The following is a 19,703-nucleotide window of genomic DNA, read 5'->3' as shown; positions in this document are numbered from 1 at the left end:
CAGATGACTTGGGAGCGATTGGGAACTTGTGCTGAATATTAATAGTTTGATATGATTTTGACTTGAGAATTAAGAACACTCATATCATTCAAAGGACACTAGATTTTAAATACTCGCATCAAAAAATTAGTGTTACAAATTGAGGCCAAGACGTGCCATCCCCTGGAAGGAAAAATGTATACTACCAAACTCATAAATCTCACCTACTGATTGTATTAATAATTTGTGATTTTTCCCACAGCTTTTATTTTTTAGTTGACAAATAAAAATTGTATATATTTATTATTTACACATGTTTAAAAATATACATTGTGAAATGGCTAAATCAAGCTAATCAACATATGCATTACCGCACATACCTGTCACTTTTCACCTTAAAAAGGCAACTCAGAAGCAGAGAATAGAATGGTAGTTATCAGTGGCTTTGAAAAGAGAGGGGAGATTTGAATGTGTTGGTCAAAAGGCACACAATTTCTGTTAGACAGGAGGAATAAATTCAAAAGATTTGTTGTACAACATGGTGACTATAGTAATAACAATGTATAGCATTCTTAAGCATTTCTAAAGAAGTGGATTTTAAGTTTTCTGATGACAAAGTAATTTTATTATTTCACTATCCTGTAATATCCATTTAAGAGTGATAGAGTAATATGATTTTCCTATAATATATTGTAAGAGAAAAAACAGAATTTTGAATATCAAATAGTCAAAAAACACTTTTTTTCCCTAGTCTTGTAAACAAAGTGAAAGTAACTGATCGTATTGAATTATTTCCCTGAGTTTTATTATGTGTAAGCTTCTTACAACAGATTGTAAATGCAATAGTGCCCTCTATGGCTCAATCTCTGTGCAGAATTCCAGCTTTGGAAATGAAGGCAAAACTGTTCTTGCATTTATGACTGATCTCAAAATAAAATAACGAAAAGTCATTATATACTGTTTTAATCTAAATTATGTAAATCAGAATATGCTGTACTTTTAAAATAAATATATTTTCTGGCCTCCTAAGAAAATGGATGTCAAAATAGGGTCCTGGAAAAATGTGAAGGTGTATACATTATATTTAAATATTACTTAGATATTTCCAAAGCTGTATTTGAATTACAAAAAAATGTGGAATTCTCATCTTTAAAAATATAATCTCTAAAGTTTCTAATTTGTTTGGGACTAATGGAACTAGATTTTCAGAAAGATTCCTCTGATATTAAAATCTTTCTCTGAGACCATGTCACTCTCTAGCTGCCAGCTATTATTACTGATATTCACTATTTAATATCTTATTCTATTTAGAAATAGTATTCTTTTCTGGATGATTTCTCCTACTAAAGTGACACAGCAGTTTCATTTGGCAGATTCAATTTTTTTTTTTTTTTTGTTTGTTTTTTTTGTTTTTTGAGACGGAGTTTCGCTCTTGTTACCCAGGCTGGAGTGCAATGGCGCCATCTCGGCTCACCGCAACCTCTACCTCCTGGGTTCAAGCAATTCTCCTGCCTCAGCCTCCTGAGTAGCTGGGATTACAGGCACGCGCCACCATGCCCAGCTAATTTTTTGTATCTTTAGTAGAGACGGGGTTTCACCATGTTGACCAGGATGGTCTTGATCTCTTGACCTCGTGATCCACCCACCTCAGCCTCCCAAAGGGCTGGGATTACAGGCTTGGGACAGATTCAATTTTTAACAACAAATGTACTTCATTAATTTTGATTAAGGATTTTGATGTGTGATTAAGAGACATATTAAGCAAAACCAATTCAGTTAGTTCAGAACCTGGGTGCACTTTCATTGTGGCCAAATCTATACGTATCAACAGTTTCTATTAGATGTGAAACTTTCTTATCTTTAGAGACACTGTTTTCTTAGCTAAACCTGTCATTTCCTTCAGAAGCAGTTCAGAGATGTAAGCGAATTTAGGAAAACAAAAACAGATAATGGATTCACTCCAGATTATTATTAGGTGCTTAATATATCTCACCACTTCTCTGGGAACTGGAGCTACAGAAGTGAATAAGCTTGAGAGCATCACAGCTCTTATGGGGAGCTGAGACAGGGGTGTCCAGATGATAAAAAGATAAATAACAAAATTGATTTTATACTTTCCAGTGCCTTTGAATTTCCTGAGGATTTCAACCATAGTGTCATGACAGAGAATGATGGGTCAGGATGGTGAGTAGTAGACACTTTAGACTGGATGCTGTTAGAAGACAATGAGGAGATATATAAATACCCAGTGTTACATCAATGCTAATAGTGTGGGAATTATTTCAGGACCATTTTTGTTACTCTCTGCTCCACGAGGATGAAAGCCAGGAAAAAGAACACTGATATGTGGAAAACTGAAGATTATAAATGGTTGTCATTTTTAATATTTCACCATTGGATTTAACATTTAATAATTCTTTGGTGACATACAGATTTTAAAAAGGAAAGAAAGAAATGCCAATCTATCATACACTTCTTTTTGAAGAGTTGAACTAATTAAATCCTCCAAAAGTGAAAATGTCAGATTTCTTCCATTGGAATCTAATATAACACGAATCTCAAAATTTTTTAAAGTATAAATCTAATCCTGAATACTACTTCTTTTGGCCATGAAATATTATCAAAGATTTTATTTTTCTTCTACATATAAATTAAAGTAAGATATAATATGTGAAACCACATATATATTTAACAAAAGGAAGTGGGAACTGTTGCTGTGGAGAAAATAGTAGCAGTGTGAGCCTATGGTTTGCTTGGTTTCCTGCTTAGAGGGTGATTTGAATTGCAGGCATGGGAAGAAAGCACTTAAAACATTGCTCAGAAGCTTCATTTAATAAAAGAGAAGGAAATCGGTCTTTGGGGAGGCTTGGGTAGGTAGAAATCTTGAAAAGGAGTCTCACAGTAGAGTGAGGTGCCCATCAAAAAACAAATCAAGAAATCTTTATACCTTGTCTAGGAGTAGTAGGCCATGCATACACAACTTGAAGCGGCACCAGGGCAGACAAAGAATTCACACAGGGTAGAGACATATTTGAGGTCCCATCAGCTGAAGTGGAGACTATATAATGATCACGTAGTCCTTAGTTATAGTGTTGATTATACTTAGAATGATGGCTATTCTAGACCTGCCCTACCAAGGCTTTAAAAACAGATCTTAAAGGCATCAAACCAATACACAAGTAGATTAATGACCAGAAAAAACAAAACCACTGTGTAAAGAAAAAAGAAAGGTAACATTCAGAACATCTTGGATCCAGTTATCACTGGACATTCCAGGAAACAGAAAAATACAACGCAAAGCTGAAAGAAAAATAGGTCAATAGAAATAGACCCAGAAATGAAAGATATGCATATGTATATATGGAGAGAGCTATTTTAAGTAATTGAAGTATTTTTTAAAAATACATATATCTTATTGCATTTAAGGTTTTGGGGTATATGGGAAGAACATGCAAGATTGTTGCCTAGGTACATACAGTACATGGCAATGTGGTTTGCTGCCTTCCTCCCCATCACCTATATCTGGCATTTCTCCCCATGTTATCCCTCCCCAACTCACCACCCACTGCTGTCCCTCCCGTAGTTCCCTCCACAGACCTCAGTGTGTAATGCTCCCCTCCCTGTGTCCATGAGTTGATTGTTCAACACCTGCCTATGAGTGAGAACATGCGGTGTTTGATTTTCTATTCTTGTGTCAGTTTGCTGAGAATGATAGTTTCCAGATTCATCCATATCCCTACAAAGGACGCAAACTCATCCTTTTTTATGGCTGCATAGTATTCCACAGTGTATATGTGCCACATTTTCCCTGTCCAGTCTATCATCGATGGGCATTTGGTTTGGTTCCAGGTCTTTGCTATTGTAAACAGTGCTGCAGTGAACATACCTGTGTACATGTCCTTATAATAGAAAAATTTATAATCCTTTTGATATATACCCAGTAATGGGATTGCTAGGTCAAATGGAATTTCTATTTCTAGGCCCTTGAGGAATCACCACACTGTCTTCCACAATGATTGAACTAATTTACACTCCCACCAACAGTGTAAAAGTGTTTCTATTTCTCCACATCTTCTCCAGCATCTGTTGTCTCCAGATATTTTAATGAATGCCATTCTAACTGGCATGAGATGGTATCTCAATGTAGTTTTGATTTGCATTTCTCTAATGAGCAGTGATTATGAGCTTTTTTTTCATGTTTTTTGGCCTCATATATGTCTTTTTTTGAAAAGCATCTATTCATATCCTTCACCCACTTTTGAATGTTTTTTTTTTTCTTGTAAATCATCTTTAGTTCTTTGTAGATTCTGGATATTAGCCCTTTGTCAGATGGATAGATTGCAAAAATTTTTTCCCATTCTGTTGGTTGCCGGTTCACTCTAATGATTGTTATTTTTTGCTGTGCAGAAGCTCTGGAGTTTTAAATAGATCCCTTTTGTCTATTTTGGTTTTTGTTGCCAATGCTTTTGGTGTTTTAGTCATGAAGTCCTTGCCTATGCCTATGTCCTGAATGATTTTGCCTAGGTTTTCTTCTAGGGTTTTTATGGTGTTAGATCTTATGTTTAAGTCTTTAATCCATCTGGAGTTAATTTTAGTGTAATGTGTCAGGAAGGGGTCCAGTTTCTGCTTTCTGCACATGGCTAGCCAGTTTTCCCAACACCATTTATTAAACAGGGAATCCTTTCCCCATTGCTTGTTTTTGTGAGGTTTGTCAAAGATCAGGTGGTTGTAGATGTGCGGCATTGCCTCTGAGGCCTCTGTTCTGTTCCATTGGTCTATATCTCTGTTTTGGTACCAGTACCATGCTGTTTGGATTACTGTAGCCTTGCGGTATAATTTGAAGTCAGGTAGCGTGATGCTTCCAGCTTTGTTCTTAGAATTGACTTGGCTATACGGGCTCTCTTTTGGTTCCATATGAAGTTTACGGTGATTTTTTTTCCAGTTCTGTGAAGAAGGTCATTGGTAACTTTATGGGGATAGTGTTGAATTTGTAAATTACTTTGGGCAGTATGGCCATTTTCACAATATTGATTTCTTCCTAACCATGAGCATGGAATGTTTCTCCATCTGTGTTCTCTCTTATTTCATTGAGCAATCGTTTGTACTTCTCCTTGAAGAGGTCCTTTACATCCTTTGTTAGTTGTATTTTATGAAAAAGTGTTTTATGAGAAGAGTGAATGATGATGGCAGTGGCTACTGCCATCATGTGGGCTGCAGCTGGGAACTGCAGCTGGGGCTGTACACTCCATGGAGCCATTGGGAGCCCTGCCCTTTCTGAGTTGGGAGAGGAGTTCTGCTGCCACTGCAGCTGCAGGCCTCCTGCTCTACAAAGCAAGCAGGAGACCCCCCGCCCCCACTCCTGGGTGGGCCTACCATTGCCCAAATTACAGCTGTGGATCTGAGCCTCCCTGGAGCTGGGAACAGCCAGGATCTGCCTTCCTGGGTGCAGCTGCAGCCACAGCACCTTAAACAGCAGAACTGGACCTCTTGCTCCAGGAAACAGGGAGGAGCTGGGCATAAGTAGGAGCCCTATTTATTCCAAGTCGGCTGGGTGGGAGTTCCTGGGTGGAGCTCCAACTGCTCTTCCAGGCACAGGATACTGGCATCTCTGCAGCCTGAACCTTCGGGCACCCTAGGAAGGGTTCTGCTGTCCTTGCAGGCTTGCGTTTGCTCCTACGGCCTGGCTTCTCTTCACTCCCAGCATCCTTGCGGATCTCAGAGTAGGATTGGGGCCAAGACCCAGGGCTATGCATGGTGACAGGAGGCAGCCAGAGTCCTGGGCCGAAGGGGGTGAAGAATCCAGTAAGGCCCCACATTATGCCATGGAGGGCATGAAGGTTGGGCCTAGGCTACCAGTTCCAAGGACTGGACTGGGAACTCATGGTGCCTCTTTTGGACCCACCCATGGCTACCCATGGATCAATCTGCACGTACTTTCTCCCTTCTGAGGTCCATAAAAGCCCTCGGGTCAGCCAGAGCAGGGCAGAGGATGACCAGAGGATGAGGAGAGCAGAGGATAGAGAGACAGACTGATAGGGTATCCTCTCTGCTGACAGTTGGAGGCAAAGGAATGTCCAGCTGCAGAGAGTAGTACCTTCTCCACCGAGAGCAGCAGCTGCAGCAGAGTGCTTCAGAGACCTGTTGCAGCATCTGAATTACTTGGCTGAGGAGCCACTCTCTCCAGGGCCTCCTCTCTGCTGAGCTGAACACTCAAGGGGAGGACCTGCCTACAGAAAAAAAGCCACCCACTCCTCTGAGCTGTTCTAACAGTACGTAAAACTCCTCCTCTTCAACCTTCTCTTGTCTGTGGACCTCGTTCTTCCTAGACACAGAACAACAACTCAGGCAAAGGTGCTGTGGCCACAGAGTTCTTCATCCAGAAAAATAGACACCCTAATGATCCTGTAACAATGAATAGAAAAATAAAAGATATGTGGATGAACTGAAATTTTTGGAGGCAAAGCTGCAATCTTTAAAATACAATTTTTATTGACTAGAATAACAGCAAAACCAAAGTCAAAAGAAAAAGGATCAGTGAAATTGAATAAATGAAGCACAGAGAAGAATAAAAGACTAAAAATGATGAATCTCAATGAACTGTGGGAGTACTTTAGGTGTTCTTTAACAAGTGTGATTGGATTCAAATAATAAGAGGATATGGTACAACAATAAAATACTTGAAAAAAATAACTAAAATTTTCCCAATTTGACTAATAAAATAAATCCATATAAGAAGTTTAATGTCTCCCTAGCAAGAATACCCAAGCACACTCACATGAATGAAACACAGGCACATCATCAATGTGCTGAAACTACTGATAAAGAAAATATCTTAAAAGTGGCAAGAGGAAAAGTAAGACACATCTTATACAGAAGAAAAATAAAAGAATGACAGTGATGTGTCAGAAAATAAGAATGTATGGCAACACCATCTTTAAAGTGCAGAAGAAAAACAGTTGTCAACTTATAATTGTATATTTCACAAAAATCTCTATCACAATGAAGAGAAAATCCTTTTTAGATTTTAACAAAAGCCTTAAACAAAAGCTGAATTTTACAAATGTTTAGGCAGAAGCAAATTAGTGTCAGATAAAAGTTTAGATTTACACATGGAATTAGGAACACTGAGGATAGTATGTGTCTAAAAATTGAATGATTTTCTCATTTTCCTGTTGCTTTTAATAAACAATTGACAGTTAAAGCAAAAATAATAACAAAGTACTTTAAGATTTTTTTAACCTAAGCAGAAGTAATGAGTCCAACAACAATCTAAAGCTAAAATAAAAATCAAATTAAACTCAAAGTAGAAGAAAATAAATCATTAGGAAAAAAGTAGAAATCAATAAAATAGAGCACACAGAACAGTAGAGAAAATAAATGAAGTCAGTGGCTGATTATTTGAAAAACTCAATAAAATGAACAAACCTGTGGCTAGACTGAAAAAGATAAACATAAAAACCAAAAATTTCAAAAACAGGAAAAATGGAGAAGTTACTATAGATGCTACAAATATGAAAGAAATTGTAAGAAAATGTCATGAAAAAATTATGACAGTAAATTTGACTGCTTAGATGAGATGAAAACTTTTTTTGAAATGTAAAAATTGTTATGAGGCAGGCACAATGGATTACACCTGTAGTCCTAACATTTTGAAAAGCCAGAGCAGGAGTAACACTTGAGCCCAGGAGTTTCAAACCAGCCAGGGCAACATAGTGAAACTGTTGATGGTGGTGGCAGCACATCTGGATCAGCTGCTGTGGGGATGCCAGCTGCAGTGGGGAGGTGTGGCTGGGGCTGTGTACTCCATGGAGCCAGGAAGAGCTGGGAACAGGTGGGACCCCTGCCCTCTACCAAGTTGGTGTGGCAGGAGCCCTGAGCTCCTGGGCAAAGCTGCAGTCACCCAGTTGTAACTCCAGACCTGGGCATCTCTGCACTCTTGGGGATGTGGGAAGACTCCACCCCCTTACCCCTACAAGCTCAGAAGTGCCTGCTGCTTCTCCCTACCTTCTCCCCACTCCTGGCACTAACTCCAATTTCAGAGCAAAACTGTGGCTGAGCCTGGGCACTGTCACAACCTGCCTGGGTGCATGCATTCTTGTGGCATTGCTGACATACCCACCCCTAACACTGCCTTGGCTCCCTCTATGCTTTGGGCACCAAGGAACATGGAATGGAGTCTGGGGATGGGGGGGCTGAGGGCAGCTTGGCAAGGGCCTGTAGGTGCCCATTGGCACAAACAGCCTGGATGCCATGGATGACATATTGATGTTGGGAGGCAGGTGGTTTCTGGGCAGAAAGAGGCAGGTCCCCAGTGAAACCCCAACTTTAAGCCAGGGATGTCCTGAAGCCTGGGTTTCTGGCTGCCAGTTCTGGCTGCCAGTCCATGGCTGGAGTGAGAGCTTATGGCAGTTATTCTAGACCCACCCATGAACCAGTCAGCATGCACTGCCTCCTTTCTGAGCCCATAAAAAGTCCTGGACTCAGTCAGACTCAGACTTTGCACTACCAGCTGCGGGAAGGTGCTACCCACTTCAGGTCTCCTCAACTCATTGGGATGACCTGCCTGTGGAAAGGAGCTACCCACTCAGGGTCTCCCCTCTGCTGAAAGCTGGATACTCATCAGTCTGACCTGGCTGTGGATAGGTGCTATCCACTCCGGGTCTCCTGAGAACTGTTCTGTTGCTCAGTAAAGCTCCCCTCCACCTTGCTTATCCTTCAGTTGTCCATATACCTCATTATTCCTCAATGCAGGACAAGAACTCAGGATCTGCTAATGGTGAGACTGAAAGAGCTGCAACAAAAACAGCTGAAATACCGACCCCACTAACCATTTTGTGGGCGACAAGAAGATAATAGAGAAGGAGATGAGAGAGAATAGAGAAGGAGAAAAGAGAGAGAATAGAGAAGGAGAGAGAAGAGCTATAGCCCTTTGGGGCACCCAGACCTATGTGCTCCCCAAGCTAGGGTTGTGACACCCTCTTTGGTGCCCTGCAGTTTCTGGCATCTCCAGGCTTCTGAGCACCACTGCATTCCCCAGGGACCACAGTGAAAGTTGCTTGCAGTATACCTGGTCCAGCCATAACCTCCCAAGGAATCAGTGCCTATGCCAGCACCTGGAGCTGCCTGCCCCGCTGCAGCTAGCACACTTGGCTGTGCATAGTGGCCAGACCCTGTGCTGGCTCACATACCCTTTACTGCTCCACACCTGGCTCACCCTTGACAGGCATGGGATCTGGGCTGGTATTGCAAGCTGAATGCAGCCTGCTGGACCATGTGTGCAGAATGAACCCAGCAGGCCTGAGCAAAACTCAGACAAAGGTGTTACTGGCCACAAAGGTTTTGAGCTGGAAAAGTGATATCCTAATGATCCTGTGACACTGCCTCTTAAAAAAAAAAGAAAAAGATAAGAAATTAGTCAAGCATGGTGGCACATGCCTATAAACTTAGCTACTTGGGAGGGTGAAGCAGGAGGATCGCTTCAGTCCAGGAGTTTGAGGCTGCAGTAAGATGATTATGCCACTGCACTCCAGCCTGGGCAACAGAGTGAGATCCTGATTCTAAAAAAAAAAAAAAAAAAAAAAAAAAAAAAATTAATAAGGTAAAAAGTTTACTTCAGACAGGATAGAATATCTGGAAACAATATTCTGTATCTAATAAAGAAACTGTATTGCCAAGAAATTTCTAAGCTCTAATGGTTTCACCATGAACCCTGCAAGAATGAAATGATAGTGTTACATACCTTTCTCAGAAAATCAAGAATGAACACTAACTGATTTTATGCAGCTAAAATTACTTAGACACACACTAGACAAAGATATTTGAAAAAAAAAATAGACCAAGATCAAGCATGAACAGAGATGCTGATATCATTATGAATATACTAAAAAATTACATATAACAAAACATCTACAAGGTAATTCACAATGAAAAAGTGAATTTTGTCCTAAAACAAAGTCAGTTTAACTTTGAAAATCAATGTAATTCACTAAATAGTTAAATAATGAAAATCCACGTGATCATCTCAGTATGAAAAAATTTTATTTGACAAAAATTTGAAAAAATTTAATGCACATGTGTTCTCATTGTTCAACACCCGCCTATGAGTGAGAATATACAGTGTTTGATTTTCTGCTCTTGTGTCAGTTTGCTGAGAATGATGGTTTCCAGGTTCATCCATGTCCCTACAAAGGACGTGAACTCATCGTTTTTGATGGCTGCATAATATTCCATGGTGTATATGTACCACATTTTCCCTATCCAGTCTATCATCGTTGGGCATTTTTGTACCTATGCAACAATCTTGCATGTTCTTCACATGTACCCCAAAACCTAAAATGCAATAAAAAAATACTGAAAATTAAAAAAATTAATGCACATTCATGATAACTCTCAGCCAGCTAGGAAGAGAAGAGAATATTTGCCATCTGCTAAAACTAAATTATAAAAATATCTGCAGCTAACATTTTACTTAATGATCAAAAACGTTTTCTACGTAAGAAAGAATACAAGAGTATTCTAACATAATGTTGCTATACTACATTACCACAAATTTGGTGTCTAAAAAATACAAATCTATGATCTTACAGTCCAGAAAATCGGAAATCTAATGGGTCTTCGGGTATTGCTCCTTCTGAAGGCTCTTGGGGAGAATCTGTTCCGTTGCCTTTTCAGTTCTTAAAGTCTGTCTGTATCCCACAGTGCGTGACCCCTTACTTCATATTCAAAGAGCAGCATAGCACGTTCTGCTTCTCTGACCTCCTGCCTCTCTCTTACAAGGAGACTTATGATTAAATCAGGTCCGCTTGGATAATCCAGGATCAATCTCCTGTCTCAGAATCCTTAATATGATTGTACCTGCAAAGTCTCTTTTGAATATAAGATATGTTGTTCACAGGATTTGAGGATTAGGCTGTGGACATTTTGGGAGCAATTTTTCATCTTCCCAGAGCATGGATGTTCAGTCTTACCACTTCTTCTCACTGTTGCTCTGAATTCTCTAGCCTTTGCAAAAAACTGAGAAACAAAAAGAAATAAAATGCGTGCATTTCAATGTTTGTATGTGATATGATGTGAATGGAGAGTAGCCTGAGATATCTGTGAAAAAGCTACGAAGTGGCAGGATGCACTACTTTATTCATAAAAATAAATTGTATTTTTATATGTTAAAAATATGCAACCAAAACTTAAAATTGAAAAACAGTTTAAAATTATCAACTTTCAATAGTTTGAAAATTATTGAAATATTGAAAATATTGAAAAATTATCAATATTCAATAGTTTTAAATTATCAACTCTTCAAAAATAAATGTAACACGTAAGTACAAGTCCTTTATGCAGATTATAAAATTTTGCTGAAGCAAGTTAAAGAAGATCTAAATTGAGAGCAATACCATGTTCTTAGATTATAAAACATTTACCTGTCCCCAAATTATATATTTAAATCGATTTCAATAAAAATGCTAGAAAACTTTCTTGTAAAAATTGACAAGCTCTTTGTAAAATTAATAAGGAATTTGTTTAAAGAGTAATAAAGAATTTGTAATAGCCAAAGCAACTTTGACATAAAAGAATTCTTATATGCTGATTACCTTTCTATATGGCTCTATTTATTATGTATTTTTATAAGACTAATTGATAAAGCATAAATCTAATGTATAGAAATGAGTACAGAAATAAATCATTACATATATCATCAATTTATTGTAAGAAAATTGTCTAGGCAATTGAATGAAGAAAGGAACTTTTTTTTAAAAAAAAATGATGTTAAAATAACTTTATATCCATATTCAAAAAATGAACCTCAACTTTTATCTTGAAATACATACAAAAAAATTGTAATCTATAAAATGTAAATTATATACTTAAATGTAATAAAAACTACAAGATTTCTAAAGGAAAATAGAAGAAAGCATCTTTGTGATTTTATGTTAAGTAGTGATTCCTAGATAATACACAAGAGTCAAAGCTGTAAAAGAAAAAATGAATTAATTGAACTTCATCAAAATTTAAAACTTTTAAGTTTGTTAGGCACTGATAAGAATATAAAAAGACAAGCCCAGACTGGGAGAAAATATTTGCAGATCATATATCTAACAAAGAATTTGTATGTAGAACATATAAATATTCTTATAACCTAATATTAAGACAACAGGAAACCCAATAAATAAAAAATAGACAAATGATTTGAACACACTTCAGCCAAGAATTATGTTTTAACCAAAATCTGACACCATTGCGTAGTGTAAGCTAGATATATTTAGATAAGTTAAGAAATAAAACTTGCAAGATTTATTATTCTTGCTTTAACTTTCTAATATTTATTCTTAGCTTCAAAATCTTTATTTTTTTTAAATAACATTTGAATGTAAAAATCAAATTGAAATTATTTGCTGTTGGCCATACCTATTCAGTGAAAATGTTGTTAGGAAGATTATATTGCTTAACTGTAGTCAGAGTGCATGAAATCAGCAAAATTTCTAAGTAAAAGCAAATGGCCATTTACAAATACAGTCTACAGAGTTATAGTAAACAATGCTCATGCTTTACATGCTAACCCAAGAGAAGCCTAAATTAAGCACTAGCGTTTTAAATATATGTAGAAATTGAAGGCTTATAAAAATAGACTATAATCCTTTCATGAAAGCCAATAATTTATTTTATAGCTTTCTAAGATGATAAAATCGTAGCTATTTTCCGAAATAACTATAATCCATCATGTGGAAATTGAAAGTTTCAAAGAAAAGATTGACCCAATATTTTCATCTCTATAGAAAGAATGAAGTTATATGGATATCAGAAACTAATGAGAAGGCAGATTTTGGTTCAGGAGAAAACGATTTATCATTTGACATCAATATTTCAGAAGAGATACTCTATCTTTGATGGAATAATTAAATGAGATTTGATCTCATGACAAAATGTGTTCTTATTTATATTAAAATAATTGTTATAAAATTTTACATTGAAAACTTGCTGCACTGATGCAAGTGATCTAGTCAAATGATTCAAGTTTTCTCTGTTATCTTCCTTTGTTTAATTTTCTTTTTGGCGACCAGACTTCAAAAGGTAATGGATTACAAAGGTAATTACAATTACAGAATAGCAATGTCCATTTTATATCTTTCAACTGGAAAATACTCTATTTCCCTTACATTTGTTGAATTTTACAAAAGAACAAACTTGTATAGCTCAAACAATACTTGAAGGAACAGTAATTGAATTTCATGCCCCATCAGCTAGTCAAATTTAAGAATATTCCCAATTATTGTCACAGAGCACAAAGCATGGATTTCATTGTACTCAACACAGAACAATGTCCTTTGGAGTTGCTGACCTTTGGAGCTTTGAGAGACTAATTAAGGACAAATACCTTTTACAATAATTAAGTTTTCTGATGTGTCATCTAACAAAAGCTGCTGGTAGAATTAAACCCCACCCTAGCGTTCATTCTTCCCACACATAACACTAAAAGCTGAAAGGTAAATACCTGTATACTTCCAGCATTAACAGTAATATGCAGGTAAAACAGTGATGTTTTAACTGAACTCTTGTACCTTCCTGATATATATGTGTGGGCATGTGGGTGTGAGTGTGTGTGACACAGAGAGGAGAGAGGTCACATTCGCTTTAGTCCTCTTCGTCAGGGTTTACGTAATAAGGGAAATCATTGCCTTAATCCTGACAAAGCCTGCTGGAGCAGAGGAGAGGAGCAAGTCAAGGTCAGAGAGCAATGAAGTCTCCGGAAGTGGGGAGCACTGACTGGAATTTACAGCCTAGATCCCTGAAGTTAAAAGAAACCAGTTCTAATGACTATGCCCAAGAGGGTATTCCAAATGTCATGCCTCTCATATCTAGAGAAGTTTCTGTAACTGAGCATTTATTTGTAAGACAGCAGCTGCAGCAGGCATGGTGGTCTTTTGGCCAGATGAATGCAGATAGCTGTGATCCACATTCTCACTGCCACATCTCCATCTCATTGCTCCAACAAGCTGTAGTCTCTATGGTTTCCTCATATCTAAGAACTTCAAAACTTTACGGTTTTAGACCTATATATATTGTCTCCTTTGCTTGGGATGTTTTCCCACTCTCTTTACAAGTTGGCTTCAAAATCTAATTAAGTGTTCTTACTTCTAAAAGCACAAGTAAGTACTGCCACAGACAGAAAGAGTCATTCTTTCTCTGTGCCCTTATGTTTACTGTTTGTTTAATTTGTCCAGTGAAATCTTGGCATCAACAAGATACAACTTACTTCAAGACTGTTTTGGAAAGGAAACCTTATTTGTCATTCTGATAGAGAAAACTTAAGTGTTAATTAGGTGTCATTTTTAAAGTATTTCACATTGATACCTTTCCAAACCAAAAAAAAAAAAAAAAAGAAAAGAAAAGAAAAGAAAAAAAGAAACCTGATTTAAAATTTATGTTGTAGACTAAACTTTCAAGGACTTTGCAAAAAACTCACCATTCTTTGTAGTTTCAATTGCTCATCTATGCAAATAGTTGTACAATTACGTAGCATTTGTTGTTGTTGCCTGGTTGATTGCTTTAGCCTCCAATTATCATTCTATATTCATATCCTCTCAGAATCTGGACTTTATTGCTGCTGTGCCTTATGGTATTTGTCTTGGATGTGTTTTGTGTTTTTCCAAAATGCTTATAGCTAAGTAAATAAATTTCTTTTATTTGAAGACTGACTTTGTTTTGTAAAACATTTCTCTGAGATATCACTGATATTCTCTAGCTCTTATAATTCTTTTAAGACTTTAAAGGTAACTATGTTTGTTCCCAACCATGAAGGGCCTAGTTTTACTATGAATGTATTTATTTAAAAGGAATGGATTTCTGAAGTCATTTAAGAGACTTGATGCTATTTATTTTGTCCATGCTGAAAAGTTAGAAGAAACCAATATTTGTAAGACTGACAAAGCCAACACATAGTGAAAGAAAACAATAAAAATGTTTTGAGGACATTATTAATTGAACACTATCCTGCCATTTATTTTGAGAAAGCCTATTCATATCAATCAGAAGTCAGAAATTTCAATTAAGGAAATGTGGGAAATAGATTTTATTCATAATTTTTATTTGAATTTTAATATATTTAACTGTAGCAACAAGTACCAAAATACTGCTATTTATTGATCATTTTAATTATTGAAAGATATTTCTTTTGAAGTCTAGTGGAAGATAAGTTGTGAGGGTATTTAAAGATAGTATAAAATACGATGATATAAAGAAGTGATGAAATGGATGTGTCCTTGTAAAACAGAGGCACATTTTCAGTTATATAACAAATTAACTTCATTACTTTATCACCACATATATGTTACATTAGCTGTTATTTTTATGCTATAATTAAAATATTCAAAATAGAGAAATAACATACTTATTCCTCACTATATATGGGTATAGAGAAGAAAGTACTATTTAATTTGATATGAAATGCTGTCTTTAGGAATGAGTTGTAAATGTAAGCATGAATAAAGGCCCCTAGAAAGGATAAACACTAGGGTGCTCTTTCTGGTAAAATTGTGATGTCTTGGATGAGGAATGTCCCTTAGATCTGCTGATAAATGTGGCTTTCAAATAGCTTCAGGAGAGGCTAACAGCTCCCGGATACTCTTAGCTTACCCTTCATTTTCAGTAAGACCCATGTTCAAGAGACCTAGGTCAAGTGTGGAAGTGATGTCTGGCACCTCAGGCACCAGCAAAAGAGCCCCGCCTGTTTAGGCATTCCTCCTCTTCCCGTTCTGCTGCATTGTGGGGCCTACATGCTGAAGGCAGTGAGTTCACAAGTTGGACTGCCTGCAGATCACTAATTTATTCTGGAGGAACATTGCCTAAGAGGATGCCAAAACTCCCCCAGCTACACCCCTTTTTTTGAGTCAGGGTCTTTCTCTGTCACCCAGGCTGGAGTGCTGTGGTGGAATAACAGACCACTGTAGCCTCAAAATCCGGGACCAAAATCCCTCTCACCTCTGCCACCCACCCTCTAAGTCTCCCTACTCCCCTACCTTAGCTCCAGTAGCAGAGACTACAGGTGAGCCCTACCATGCCTAGTTTATTGAAGCTTTTCTTTTGTATAGATGAGAGTCTTGCTACATTGCCCAGGGTGGTCTTGAAATCCTGGGCTCTAGTGATCCCTTCACCTCAGCCTGCCAAATTGTTGGAAATACAGGCCTGAGTCACTGTACCTGGCCCTCATTGGGTTTTGATAACAGTGAGAAATAAACCTCTGTTTTGTTAAGCTACTGAAATTTTTAGGGTGTGTTGCAGTAGCTAAATGTATTACCCTGACTAAAAGGAACGTTTTGACATATGTTCTAAGACTCACAAGCTTCTATAAATATATATGCTGTTTTTAATATCTTTATTTCCCATTTTAATTTTTTGAAGAGAAAAACAAAAACAAATTGGCTGGCATATTCTTTGATTTAACTAGACCTATCTTTTCCCATTCTTCTAAAGAGAAACTAGTGAGAGAACTGCCTTTGTTTACCCAATTCAAACAACCCAATCCTGGCTTACTTGTGAAAGATGATTGAATGAACTTTGTGAATACTCATTGTCACACTTGAATAAGGCACTCTATGGAACCCAGTTTGTGGCCTTCAGAGGAGATTTGGGTGTCAGTCACTCTGTTCAGTGTCATCAGAGAAGGCTTACAGTATTCTCCCTGGTATCCAGTCTTCTTTTGTTGAGATTGCATGGAACCCCTGATCTCCACAACTCTTCTGTAGGCCACAATCTCAAGAGCACCACCGAGTTTTGATTTTTCTGAGGGGAACATCTATTTATATATCTGCCTTCAGGTACATAAATTTTAGGTTCTGCCAGAGTACTTGCATTATCCTCAGGGATCTCTTTGGGTAAAGTAACGTAACACTAGGATGGGGCCTGTTACTTATACCTGATCTCATATTTTGGCAAGTCAGGTTAATAGCATAAGAGCAGATTTCCATAACTTCTGAAAGCCAGGCCAGCTGCAGTCTATCATTTAATTAAAGAAAAAAGGCTGCATAACCTCAAAATAGAAAAACAGACCTTTTTTTTTTCTTATTTAGGCCGATATAAAATATTTTTTCTCCTTTTATTGATTTTTAGAGACAAGGCTGTGAGGCCTTATGTAAAAATAGAGAATATGCAAAGATAATCCTCATAAAATATATCTCATTTCGAAGGATAACTTCTGAGATTTCATACATTTTGACCAGTGGAATCCTCAGAGTAATAGAATTCTTCCAGTACAGAGCAATGTATGTATATAAGTATGTATGTATGTATCTATCTACCTACCCATCTTTCACTTGTCTATTTAATATATCTATGCTTTTCTTAAACTCGGGACATCATGGATTCCATGATTTTTTGAAAAAAGACGTCAGATAATTCTCATTTGGGAACATCTCAATTTTCTCTCATGAACAACTGAGGCTAGCCATTAACCAACATGTATTCATTTAATTTGAACTCATCATGTTTCCTGCCCTGATGCAACAGAGGCCCTAGACCAGATTATTTGAGCAAATACATAAGTGACAAAATAACTTAATGTGACCTAAATCCAGGCTCAATGACCATTTTAAAATTACCTGATTTCTGTGGGGAAAAAACTCCTTGCCTGTGGTTTAGGGGGGAAAAAAAAGTTAGTGCCCAGCTTTATAAAGGGAGCACTGTTTTTTCTTTTAGCCATAAGTGCTCTTTCTACATTACATTTATTTCTGTAAGAGGGTAATTCTACACTCTGGCATTTTAAAATCCTATCAGCTACTAAAAAATTCACTTACTTCTTGGAGTCCAATCTTTGAAATAAACCGTACCATAGTACCTCCTGAGAAAAGGCATTAAAATTAAAGAATATCCCCTGTAGCTACTGACAGTAGTATCTGCTTGAGGGTAAAAATTAAAAACCTCAGACTAAAAGCCCATAAATCTATATTATTTACCTTATGAAAAGATGTAGTACTAGGGATTTATAAGGTCTAGAAGAAGACATAAACTCACTGACATGACCAAGATTTAAAACACAACATGCAGTTATTTATGAGCTAATAAATATCAAGACTGAATTTGAAAAAACACACAATGCCAGATGAATGGAGACTAAAAAGACATAAAAACTAAAGGCAAGGTATGATACTTAAAGATATAGATATATATTAATTTGTATGTTAGAAGAGTGAGAATGAGTCCATTGACAAAATTTAAATAAGGTCTTTAGCTTTGATCATGATACTTGATCATTGTTTATACTTTGATTTTGAAATTTGGTGTGGGTTGCATATCAAACACTGAAGAATTTAGGGCTGAAGGGGGATTATATCTGAAATTCACTTTCAAATGGCTCAAGAAATAACAACAACATGTATAATAGTTACTTTCTATTATATACATAGGTAGTATGAATGTAAATATGAGATAATGAATTCTAGAGCAAACACATTAAAATATAAACATATAGAGAATCTGAGTGGAATGGATATTGTAAATCTTTGCATTATTTTTCTAACTTTTCTGTTCATCTAAAATCATTTTAATATAAAAAGGTAAAAAGAGTAGAACATTTAGCAAAGCTGTAATTGCTCTGTCAAAGTAAACGTTACTGATGATTCAAGAATATGAAATATAATGTGGTATGAAGGGACACACCAGAAAGCAACAGACATAGGACTGAAGTGTTCATGCTTATCTACAGAGTGTTCTGGGTTGAAGATAAAAATAATTGAAAAGGAATGTCACAGAATGGAGAGTTTAAGAAATATTACTGTCCATTCTCATGTCTTTTATGTTTCCATAAAATATTTTCACAATTATTTCCTAACAACATACATCATTATTATAATAAAATAACAGAAAACAAGGGAACTAATCTCTAACTAGCTATATTAGAGCTTGTTTTATCAAGCTCATATTGTCCTTGAATATTTATAATGTGCCAAGCACTATGCTAGGTGGAACATACTAAGTGAAATGTTGAAAAATAGATCAAAATTAGAAAAAAAGTCAAATAGTTTTGTTATTTAAAAAATTCTCTGATGTAAAACCTAAACACTTGTTTATTATTTAACAGATATTTATTAAATACCTTAAGCATTCTGGAAACTGATAGACACCTAATAGATCATCACATCATAATGAAAATAACTACTGGTCTAAATATTTAAATATGTTAGCACAAAAATCCATGGAAATGCATAGAAAGGGAAATGAATTCAGTCTTCAATGGCTATGGAAAGTGGCGTATAATTTGACTTGAAAGATGAGTAGCAATTAGCTAAGTAAAGGGACAGGGAGAAGGAGATTTTAAACAAAAGGATTCCATGTTAAATGGATTGTAGACCAGAGAACATAACTTCATCTTGAAATTGAATTAAACAAAGTCACCTTGAACATAGACCACGAAGGTTGGGGAAAGAGAAGTGCCAGCCTAGTGGCATAGGCAAATCCAGGAAGGGTGTTGTATTCCGTACTAAATAATTTGGACTTCATCTTTAGTGCCTTGGAGAACCACTGAAGGATTTTTGGCAAGATGGTTTTAAAGTCAGACTTATACTTCAAACTGGTTACTATGGATACAGTGTCTCTCTATAAAGAATGATATCAGAAGAACAGAAGACTATGTAAGAGATGAAGATGGCCTAACCCAAAAGAATGGGAATAGTAATTAAGAGAAGTATAAAAAATAGAATTATTGAAAAGGATAAATAAAAAAGGGCTAAATGATTAAT

This window comes from Saimiri boliviensis, chromosome 13, assembly GCF_048565385.1.
Source record: "Saimiri boliviensis isolate mSaiBol1 chromosome 13, mSaiBol1.pri, whole genome shotgun sequence".
Lineage (NCBI taxonomy): Eukaryota > Metazoa > Chordata > Mammalia > Primates > Cebidae > Saimiri > Saimiri boliviensis.
This window is presented reverse-complemented; position numbering follows the sequence as displayed.